At 45.7% G+C, this 9,834-nt stretch overlaps 1 long non-coding RNA gene across 1 annotated transcript; it reads left to right on the top strand.

The window, feature by feature from the left end:
- Positions 1-6,651: 6,651 nt before the first annotated feature.
- Positions 6,652-9,345, top strand: LOC310669150. The gene is made up of 3 exons (XR_014507046.1): positions 6,652-6,738; positions 7,199-7,366; positions 8,382-9,345. It is a non-coding gene; the product is annotated as an uncharacterized lncRNA (long non-coding RNA).
- Positions 9,346-9,834: the final 489 nt, after the last annotated feature.

The following is a 9,834-nucleotide window of genomic DNA, read 5'->3' as shown; positions in this document are numbered from 1 at the left end:
TTCCCAAGGTACTCTGGGTACTTATGGCCTCTGGCAGTGGAGGGAGAACATAACCCACATGACTAGTAGCCACTGATAGTTTGTCCCCCATAACTACTGACCAGTCAGCTTGATGTTGACACCAGGAAAAGCCTAGAACAGATAATTAAACAGTCGGTCTGTGAGCGCTTAGAAAAGGATTTTGTGATTACTAAGACCAAGCATGGGTTTCCCAAAAACAAGTCATGCCAGACAAATGCCATTCCTTTTTTTTTTGATAAGAGTTAGAAGCTTGGTAGATCAGGGGAATGCTGTGGACATAGTGTATCTGATTTCAGCAAGGTTGTGCACTTAGGTAACAAGAACCAGTTGCCCAAATAAACGGTGGGGGACACCTGGCTTGCCAGGAGTACATTTGAAAACGGTCTAGGGATCTTAGTAGACCACAAGATCCCTAGATCCAGGAGGGGGGCATTATTGGCTTGTTGTTATTTTATTTTGATTATGTATTTATGTAGTTTTATATTCTGATTTTATTTTGTGATCTGCCCTGAGACCTGCAGGTATAGGGCAGTATATAAATTCAATAAATAAAGAAGCTGAACATGAGTCAACTGTGTGATGCAGCAGCCAAAAAAGCAAATGCAATTCTATGCTGCATCATCAGAAGTATCAAGTCCAGATCAAGGAGTAGTACCATACTATTCTGCCTTGCTCAGACCAAACCTGGAGTGCTGTGTCCAGTTCTGGGTGCCACAGTTTAAGACATATATAGACAAGATGAAAGGTGCGCAGAGGATGGTGACCAAGATTATCAAGGGTCTGGAAATCAAGCCTTATGAGGAATGGCTGAGGGAGCTGGGTGCGTTTAGCCTCAAAAAGAAAATACTGAGAGTAAATATGATAGCCATTTTCAAATATCAATAAAGATCTGTCACATGGAAGATGGAGCAAGCTTGTTTTCTCCTGCTCCACAGGGTTGGTCCCAAACCAATGGCTTCAAGTTACAAGAAAGGAGATTCTGACAACACCAGGAAGAATTTTCTGAGGGTAAGAGCTGTTTGGCAGTGTAATAGTGTTGGAATCTCCTTCCTTCAAGGTTTTAAAGCTGAGACTGGATAGCTATCTATCATGGGTGCTTTAGTTGAGATTACTACATTACAGGGGATTGGACTGGATGACCCTTGGGATCCCTTCCAACTCTACAATTCTACGTTTTTAAAGCAATCCATGAACCAGTGTGGGGGTGGAGAGAGATAGACGATAAATAAGAATATTAGAAGAGCCCTGCTGGATCAGACCATCTAGTCCAGCATCCTGTTCTCACTACAGCCACCCAGATGCCCCAGTGAGAAGCCTGCAAGCAGGATGTGAGTGCAACTGCAGCACTCTCCCCACTTGTGACTCCCAGCAGCTGGTATCAAACACCCAGCAATGAAAGTAGAACACAGAAGACCTAAAGAGCCCTGCTGGGTGAGGCCAAATGGACCAATTAAGAGAACAGCATCCTGTTCTCACCATGGCCAACTAGATGCCCAATGGGAAGCCCAAACAATAGTGAGATTGGGGGGGGGCAAAGGGTTCTGACAGAGTCCTCTCACCTCCTTTCCAAAGCCTAGCCAGCACTTCCACAGCTTTGGGAAGGAGGTAGAAGGGCTCTAGGACCCAGCCAGAGCCTCATGCTTTCTTCCCAAAGCCTGGTGCCTGGCAGCGCAAGGGGGGATGTCAAATGTTGGCCTCACTCCTCCGCCCCTGCAGCAAGCAACAAGGCAGTGTGCAGCCCGCAGTCAGTACTCTTGAAACCCACTTGGTGCCACCTATCCTGACCTAGAATGTCTCTTCTTGACATGCCCCCATTTCTTCTTAACTTGTAAGGGTTTTTGCAAGGAAGGGCAGAATAACAGCACCTTCGCCCACAATTCCAAAATGGTAGAGTTTGCCCTTCAAGCCACTCATTCTGATTACAAAGCCACTCCCTCGGATGTCCAATGAATCTCCAGGCAGGCAAGGGACACATCCGTTTCACCTTTCATCTGGGCTGCTTTTGCCTTGGGTTGCATCCAGGCCATACCTTTAAAGCATATTCAAAGCTCTTTTAAAGCACCCTGCTTCCCTCACCAATGAATCCTTGGAAAAGTCAATGACTTTGGGACTCACTTCCACAGGAGGCGGTGATGACTTTTAAAAAGCATGTGTGTGTTTTTTTTAAAAAGCTACTTGGACTAATTTATGGAGGAGAGGGCAATTGATGACTACCAGCCATAATGGCTATGCTCTGCCTGCACAGTTGAGGGGCAGCAGTGCTTCTGAATGCCAGCTGCTGGAAACCACAGAAGCAGAGAGCTGCTCTTGAGCTTGAGGGCTGGTCACTTTGAGAACAGGATGAGGGACCAAATGGGCCATTGGCCTGATCCATCAAGTTCTTCTTATGTTCCTAATTCTGCGTGTTGCGAACTGTGGCTCTGTGGGAACCACAGTTCCCAGGATTATTTGGAAGAATATATGTACATTAAATGTGTGGTGTGCTTGTGACCTCAGGATCTTTTTTTGATAAAGCAAACAAACTTCACTTCCTTTTGGAGAGGGGGGGAGCAAACCCTCTGCGCATCCTTAGTGAAACCCAGTTCAAGGACCAGCATTTTGGGAGGGGAGATGGAAAGCACCAAAAGCCTACATTCACACAGCGTCTTTTCAATCCTGTGCTCAAACCCCCTGGCCATGAGAGCGGGAGAGGAGGACGGCTGTTTCTCAAAATGCTTCACTGATGTCAGGCAACGTCCCAAAGGCTGAAGGTCCAGAGCACAAGCCCAGCGCCCGGTCAGCAGTTCTCTTTCCTCCCTGCAAAGCTTCTCCTGTGCCAGCAACTTTTTCCCTTCCAGCCTTTTCTCTCGCGCGCTCTGCAACCGCTTCCCTGGGTTAAAAATAAACTCAAGTTTCTGGGAAGCCGGTTCTTCCCCCTCCCCTTCCCCAGAGCCCCTGAGAATAGATCTCTGCAGCTTTCAAACCCAACTCCTCCTCCTCCTCCTCTCTCTCTTTCTCTCCTTCTGTCCCTCCCAACTTCCTTCGACACCCCTCCTCTCCTCCTACTGCGATCTAGCGAATGTGCCTCGGTTTTGGCTTGCCAGTTCGACTGGAAGGGGATTTAACCGCTTCAGCACCAAGAAGGACAGGGAGCCCTGGCTCTCCTTAACGGGGCTTGTCCCAGATTTTTCTTTATGGGTGGCGGTGGTGTAGTACTTCCTATGCATCTGCTTAGTACATTTATCTGCTTGATTGATGGTTGCATTTCTATCCCCACCACCACCTTCCTCCCCCCCCCCCTCGTTTTATCCATACAATGACCCTGAGAGGTAGGCTAAGAGACAGATACTGACCACCCATGGAGCTTCATGACTGAGTGTGGCTTGAACCAGGATCCCCTGCCTATGCCCTAGCAGTACAGTGGTACCTCGGGTTATAGACGCTTCAGGTTACAGACTCTGCTAACCCAGAAATAGTACCTCGGGTTAAAAACTTTGCTTCAGGATGAGAACAGAAATCAAGTGGCAGTGGCAGTGGGAGGCCCCATTAGCTAAAGTGGTACCTCAGGGTAAGAACAGTTTCAGGTTAATAAGGGGATGTTGCTGAATTACAGCTCCTATCAGCCCCAACCAGCATGGCCAATGGCTAAGGAGGATGAGCTTGTCACTGCTGCTTAGCCTAACTTACTTTGCAGGGATGTTGTGGGGATTAAATGGGGGAGATCCATGTACACCAATTTGTACCCCCTGGAGGAAAAAGTGGAATATAGATGTAAATATAAATACAGTGGTACCTCGGGTTAAGTACTTAATTCGTTCTAGAGGTCTGTTCTTAACCTGAAACTGTTCTTAACCTGAAGCACCACTTTCGCCACTGCCGCACGATTTCTGTTCTCATCCTGAAGCAAAGTTCTTAACCTGAAGCACTATTTCTGGGTTAGCGGAGTCTGTAACCTGAAGCGTATGTAACCTGTAGTGTATGTAACCCAAGGTACCGCTGTATTAATATACTGTACATTAAAAAAAAAAAAAATAGTGGGAGAGTGCTGTTGTGTTCAGGTCCTCCTTGTGGGGTATCTGCATTGCCACTGGAGGGAAAGAAGATGCTGGACTAGATAATTGATAATAATGATGATGATGATATAAATTCCTTCCCCATTCTTCCTCCCCCAAGGAGCCCTGGGAGACTAGCATCAAAGTGGTAAAACGTGCTCTTAAAAAAAAACAACGAACACGTGGAAAAGATTTTAAAACAATTATACACTGGCCTGATCCAGACGCGGCTCCTCTCATGTCCTTAGTTTTCCTGCTTTCCTCAGGTCATGCCTCCCACCACCCACAATCTATGTCCCCCTCAAATGCTTTGCCTGGCTAGGATGGGAACATTTCTCTTGCTTACTTCAAGAGTGTGTGTGTGTGTGTGTGTGTGTGTGTGTGTGTGTGTGTGTAAACTACTGGACGTTTGTGTGCCTGGAGCATAGGATGTGGTACAGAAGTAAGAGGCCCATCCATATTGCCCCACCCAACACAGGAAACTGACCCCCATAAGGTTGCCTATGTTGGAGTGTGACCCTCCTGCTAAAAACATTTCCTTGCCTCCCCCCACCCCCGCCTTAAACTGCTGGGAGTCAGAAGCTCTTGTCAAACTACTGCAGAACACCCAGGGTATGGGCATAGCCAGGATTTATTTTAGGGCAGCAGACTTTATGGGGGGGGTGCGGACCAAGTTTTCTGTGATGCAATTGGTCAATTAGTTAAGTATTTATCCCCCACTCAGCCAGGAAGCTCAGTGGGTGACCTTGTTCTTCTCTCAGCCTAACCTACCTCACAGGGTTGTTGTGAGAGGGAGAGATCTGTGTACACCATTCTGAACTCCTTGGAGGAAGGGTGAGATATAAAATAATATTTATATAAGGTTTTATGCAGTGTGGCATAGGGGTTAGAGTGCCGGACTAGGAACCGGGAGAGAACAGCTTTCAAATACCTACCCCACACTTAGCCATGAAGCTCACTGGGCGTGACCATGAGCCAGTTACAGTGGTACCTTGGTTCTCAAACTTAATACGCTCCAGAAGTCCGTTCCAAAACCAAAGTGTTCCAAAACCAAGGCGCATTTTCCTATATAAAGTAATGCAAAACGGATTAATCCGTTCCAGGCTTTTAAAAACAACCCCTAAAACAGCAATTTAACATGAATTTTATTTCTAACAAGACCATTGATCCATAAAATGAAAGCAATAATCAATGTACTGTACTATAAAATAACTAAGACAGTATTGTAGATGATAAAAATTTAAATTAAAAAAAAAATCTTACCTGCACTGATTATAGTCATTGTTTGGCTGGGGGGCTTTTATCCATTTCCACAGTCACACAATCAGTCAATCAGTAGCTGAACTGGGTTCCACACAGTCACAAAAATAAATTAACCGAAAAAGCCTCAAAAACAAAAACGCAAAATAAATAGCAAAAACAAAAGCGCCAAACTTAATCTGTTATGTAAGTCCGTTTGACTTTTGAAATGTTTGAAAACCAAGGCAAAGCTTCTGATTGGTGCAGGTGCCTGGGAAACAATAGCTAACAGGCGCATTGGACATTTGGCTTCCGAAAAATGTTTGAAAACCAGAACACTTACTTCCGGGTTTTAAGATGTTTGAGAACCAAAGAGTTTGAGTACCAAGGTGTTAGAGAACCAAGGTACCACTGTACTCACTGTCAGCCTAACCTACCTCACAGGGTTGTTGTGGGGATTAAATGAGGTGGGGGAGAACAGTGTACGCCATCTTGAGCTGCTTGGAGGGGAAAAGTCAGCTATAAACTAAACAATACATACCGGTAAGTAGAACAACAAATACATCAAACAACGAAACTGCCACTAAGCCAGCAGTGTACATATGCTTGCAGCGTTGACGTCAAAGCCATCCTGTTCACCATGAATGAGTTTGTGCAGGTGTATGACATCATCAGTGGTCCTGATAACAGCTTGAAGGATGACTCACACGATGGAGACTCTTTAGGCTTCATTGATGTTGGGAAAGAACGAGTCATCAGGGCTTGGCGATGTTGAGAAATCCTGAAGAGGTGCTCTGACAGCAAGCACAGACACAGGCATGACCAGTGCTATTTTTATAGAAAAAGAGGGGCCGTAACTCACCATGAGGACCTCCCTTGTTCTCTTTTAATAGCAATGGCACCCACCTGAGGGGTGCTGGAACTGCGTTCTGGCTGAAAATAGCCTTGGGCATGCTCTTCCCCCTAATCTCAGTAGAACAACCATGGCAGCCTTCAGGAGTGACTCTATGCTTGGCTTCATCTTGGCTTGGCCTTAATCAACCCAACACACGTCCTGGTGTCTTTGGATTACAACACCCATCAGCTCTAGACCCAGCAGGTTTCCTTCAGGTGTGCCTCTGTCAATGTGGTCCAGGGATGGGAGACGATTGTCTTTTGGTCTGCATCTTAAGTTTAGCCTACCTGTGCTTCCCAAAACAATCAACAACCCAAAACGTGATTCCTCCAAAACCCTCACTTCTCTGAATTTTGCATGATGTGGTTCCAATTCTCCCCAAAATGTGTGTGAGCGTGAAGCATGCATGGAAATTATTATTAATTTTATTTGTATTTGTTCTTGACTATCCCACCTTTTTTTCCAGGCAAGGACTCAAGGCAGCTTGCACAAATTAAAACAATACAGATAAATATAATGAGCCAAAAACATATAGAAGATCATCATTAAAAAGTAATTAAATTCTAATAGAATTAAAACAAAAAATGCCTATATTCATTAAAATAAACTTTCCAGAAAGAATTGTGTTAGAGGAAATGGTTTGCAAAAGTGTGCATATTAGGGAAAAATTTCCATGTGGAAATACACACTAAAAGGGTGATGAATTTCTATCAGGACTTTATATCTTTCTATATACATAAAAATGTAAGGTGTCATCATGCTCTGCAGTTCATGCCAACTGCAGCCTGAGGAACAGCAGGTGTGCTGTGAAGTGCCTCTCCCCTCCTTGAAAAGGGGCTGGGGGAGGAAGGAGGAGCTTGGATGAGCTGTGGGGTGAGGGGAGAGGGAACTATGAGGGATAGTTGAAGGGGGTTTGAGGGGTAAAGGGAGGGAGATTATTCAGGTGCGAGTGTAGGGGCCAAATAAGGATGGAGGATATTGATGGACTCACATCTGGTTTGCATTTCATGAGTGTGCAGCCTTGTGCCGTTATCCACCAGTGTCCTCTAAGAAGCAAGAGGGAAACTTCAAAGAGCACCACAAGGGCCTGCTCCAAAATTAATGGTGCAAGATGCAAATGTTTCTGAGTTCACACGCTCCTCCCTAAGTTCAACCCAAGGAAGCTAGAAAGCAGAAACAGGTGAGTCAGTTAGTTTGTGCTTGGCGCTGATAACACCAAGGTCACAGGTTCAATCCCCATATAGGCCACCCACATATTCCTGCATTGCAGCGGGTTGATGACCCATGGGGTACCTTCCAACTCTACAATTATATGTTTCTATGATTCTATGTTCAAAAGCACTAAATGAGGAGTTATTCCTAGTAGGTGGCTGCAACAATTAAAACTAATTTCACTTAAAAGAATGTCACAAGGGGTGTGTGGGTGCGTAAATAAAAACAAACAACAACATTTAACTTGCAGAGAGGGCAGTGTGATGTAGTGGACATCACAGAGCTGCATCTGTGAAGGGCTGGAGTTCCTGGTGAGGGACATGTGAATGTAGAAAGCTGCCTTTACGTCAAGTCAGGAAATTGATGTCTAGCTCAGTATTACCTACACTGACTGACAGCGGCTCTCCAAGGTTTCATGCAGGGAGTCTACCTGGAGATGTCATTGGGAATTGAACCTCGGACCTTCTGCATGTCAAGCAGATGCTCTGCCTCTGAGCTACAGCCCACCGCCTTAAAATGAATTAAGCTTCTAGTCCTCATCTTTCTGAATGAAGTGCTGAATTATTTGGCAACAAAGGAAGCCACCTTATGCCAAATCCAGCCATTTGTCTGTCTAGCTCAGGATTCCCTCTAGCCACTGGCAGCTGCTCTCTGGGGGGGGGGGGTCACAAAGGGAATCATTCTCAGCCCTACCTGGATTGAACCTGGGACATTCTGAATGCAAAGCATATGCATTACCACTGTTACCCCGTGTCAGTCCTACTCAGAATAAACCCACACTGAAATGAATGGCAGCTACTAATTCAGGTCCATTAATTTCAATGGGTCTACTCCACGTAAAAGCTAGTTCACGCACAAAAACACATTTATTTGATGCAAAGGCCATCTGCATCCAGTTCTACCTTTTTCGTGATCAAGGCTCAGGATGACTAAGGGATGCTTTCTTTCTTTCTTTCTTTCTTTCTTTCTTTCTTTCTTTCCAGTGGGGAAAAAGGAAAGCAGCTGAAAGAGTTGCAAAGCCTTGAGCAACGGGTGTGGGGATGTGAGCGGCTGCAATGACTCACGGATGAAACCAGCTCTGCAGTCAACTTCCTCTTTGCTTTATGTAAGCCTGCTGAATCCACAGTAATTGCCTTCCAGCCCCCAGCCCCTTCGCCTTTTGGTTCTGCTTTATCTGTAGCCTGCCTGACAGAAGTTCTGTGCAACTCCTGACGGAAGTGAAAAAGGAACCACACCCTACTCCCCAATTTTTGCAACTATATGGCCTCCAGGCCTGGGCGGACTTTGGTAATCTTTCGTAATACACAGGTACCCTGTGTGAGCCCAAAATTTTGCACCTAGAAATGGATCTTCTCAATTATTGATCTTCTCGATTTGGTGCCCTGTGTGGCAGAACTGCTTGCACTGCCCTAAATCTATGCTGGCTCATGTAATGTCTCTCTTGTACTAGTTATGCAACCAATTTCCAGTGCAAGATAGACTTTCAAACCCCTAAAATGGAAGGGGAGGCCAGGTAGAGAGGCCAGGGGAGGGGGTACATTTAGCCCCGAGGCCCAAGCTTCCCCTCATTTTGTCACACACCACCCTTGGTCACCTAGCAACCATCAAATCATCTCAAAATCCTGCACCCACATGAATTCTAGAAACTTCTCAAGGGCTCCTGAGAACAAGACAGAAAGCTGAAAGGTGTTATTGCAGAGGAATAAAACTTTTTTAAAAGTGGAGGATGTCTTATTACTATTAAACAATTATTCGTGACTGTTCATGAAACCTAGAATAGCATTAGTCTGCTAAGAACACCCAGATCCTTTTCACGTGTGCTACTAGTAAGCCAGGTGTCTCCCATCTTATATTGTGTGGCTGGTTATTTTATTCCAGTCTATGTATCCAAGCAGTGCGTTCTAGGTCTCCTAGCCACATCAGGGGCTCATAAAGGGAGGGCTAACTTTAATATAATAGGGAGGGCAGGTAGGCCCCACCCCACATAATCAATCACATGATGTGGTATGGGCATACCATTTGAATGGCAATGCCCATCAACTATTGGGGGCCCAACCCCCTTGAATATTTTATTAGGAGGCCTGAAGACGCCTCGGCCCCTAGGAGTTGGCTGCTATGGCATCCGCAAGATATGAGGGAGGAGTCGGATTCAGCACACATTTAAAGATGAACTTCCGTAATCCACATTTATAAATATGAAGTGAAACATGGCTGTGCATGATTTCACCATGCCCTTCTCCAGCCAAGTGAAGTGCATACACGCAAAAATGCATATTTACACCAGAGTAAGATGTGCATGGGACATGGGTGGAGCTGTGGGTTAAACCACAGAGCCTAGGACTTGCTAATCAGAAGGCCGGCGGTTTGAATCCCCGCGACGGGGTGAGTTCCCGTTGCTCGGTCCCTGCTCCTGCCAACCTAGCAGTTCAAAAGCAC

This window comes from Podarcis tiliguerta, assembly GCF_965153285.1.
Source record: "Podarcis tiliguerta genome assembly, chromosome: Z".
In the NCBI taxonomy this organism is placed as follows: domain Eukaryota; kingdom Metazoa; phylum Chordata; class Lepidosauria; order Squamata; family Lacertidae; genus Podarcis; species Podarcis tiliguerta.
Note: the sequence above shows the minus strand (reverse complement) of the source record. Positions and strands in the feature narration are given on the sequence as shown.